The following is a 1,875-nucleotide window of genomic DNA, read 5'->3' as shown; positions in this document are numbered from 1 at the left end:
GGAATACTATGCAGCCATCATAAAAAAATAAAATCTTGCCATTTGCGACAATGTGGATGGAACTAGAGGGTATCATGCTTAGTGAAATAAGTCAAGTGGAGAAAGACAACTATCATATGATCCCCCTGATATGAGGAAGTGGAGATGCAACATGGGGGCTTAAGTGGGTAGGAGAAGAATAAATGAAACAAGATGGGATTGGGAGGGAGACAAACCATAAGTGACTCTTAATCTCACAAAACAAACTGAGCGTTGCTGGAGGGAGGGGGGTTGGTAAAAGGGGGGTGGGGTTATGGACATTGGAGTATGTGCTATGGTGAGCTGTGAAGTGTGTAAACCTGCCAATTCACAGACCTGTACCCCTGGGGATAAAAATATGTTTATAAAAAATAAAAATTAAAATAAAATAAAAAAGTCTGTTCATGTCTTCTACCCATTTTTAATTATTTATGTAGCATTGTATTAGATATGTTTTTAATATCTTTTGGATAGTAACCCCTTATAGGATATGTCATTTGAAAATATTGTCTCCTGTTCAATAGGTTATCTTTTTGTTTTGTTGTTTCCTATGCAGTGAAAACGTGTAATTTTGATGTCCCAATAATTTGTTTGTTTGTTTTCCTTGCCTTAGGAGGTATATCTAGGAAAATGTTGCTATGGTTGATGTCAGAGAAATTATTGCCTATGCTCTCTTCTTGGATTTTTTTAGATTTTCATGTCTCACTATGAGGTGCTTAATCCATCTGTGTGTGGTATAAGCAATTGGTTCAGTTCGGTTCTTGTGCGTGTAGCTGCACACTTTTCCCCATACCATTTGTTGGAGAGACTTTTTTCCCATTGCATATTCTTGCCTTCTTTGTTAAAGATTAATTGACCATATGATTGTGAGTTTATTTCTGCATTTTCTTTCTACTCCATTGATCTATAGGTCTATTTTTGTTCACGCTGTACAGTTTTGATTACTATAGCTTCGTAGTATATCATGAAAACTGGTTTTACCTCTGGTTTTCTTAAGGTTGCTTTGGCTATTTGAGTTATTTTGTGGTTCCATACAAATTTACTGTTATTTGTCCTAATTTGGTGAAAATTCTGCTGATTTTTTTTTTTTTACCATATCCATTATTTTTAATGTCCAGCGTTTATAATATGAGGGCCAGAGCTCTTTCCCCACCTCAAGTTTATAAGTTTTCGATTGGCTTGTGAGGCCAATAGGGATACTTCTTCTTGTCTAATTTGGTTTCTGGGAAGGCTTCATTCAGGTCCTCAATGGTCATCTGATCAAACGGAATTATGTTCCTTAGCTTCTCCAGCTGTTTTTCGTATTCCACAATCCTGGCCTTTGATCTTTTTTTTCTTCTTTTTCACATCTTCCTTTTCTTCAGCGTCCACCTGAACAGTGTATTTATCCTCTGGCACAGGAATCTTCAGGGCATTAAACTTCTTCTCAAAGTCATCTACCAAGCCAGCCTTCGCCACATTGGCCTTGTAGTAAGCCCAGTCGATAGCAGGGGGTTTCTCAGGGAGAGTAGCCAACTTGGAGGTAAGTGTCTCATTCCAAGATTTCAGGGAGTTAGCAATGGCCTTCTGGTTTCGGGGTATGATCTCCCCAAAAGCTACCCAGTCAATGGTTTTTAGAGCAAGTTTTCACCCAGCCATCTTGAGATCCTTCACCGACCCCGGCTGCCCAGAGTCCACAGCAGCAAGGAACGGTCTGCTGATATTTTGATAGAGGTTGCATTAAATCTGTAGACTGCTTTGGGTAGTATGGACATTTTAACAATATTTTTTTCTGCCAATCCATGAGCACAGAACATCTTTCCATATATTTGTGCCATCCTCAATTTCTTCCACCCATGTTTTCATAGTATAGGTGTT

The 1,875-nt window shown here is 38.6% G+C and overlaps 1 pseudogene; it reads right to left on the bottom strand.

Moving 5' to 3' along the window:
* Positions 1–1,167: 1,167 nt before the first annotated feature.
* Positions 1,168–1,656, bottom strand: LOC116601067 (annotated as a pseudogene).
* Between the last annotated feature and the right edge of the window lie 219 nt (positions 1,657–1,875).

Source organism: Mustela erminea, chromosome 1 (assembly GCF_009829155.1).
Source record: "Mustela erminea isolate mMusErm1 chromosome 1, mMusErm1.Pri, whole genome shotgun sequence".
NCBI classification, from domain to species: Eukaryota; Metazoa; Chordata; class Mammalia; order Carnivora; family Mustelidae; genus Mustela; species Mustela erminea.
The sequence above is the reverse complement of the archived record's forward strand: the minus strand, read 5'-3'. Positions and strand labels throughout refer to the sequence as shown.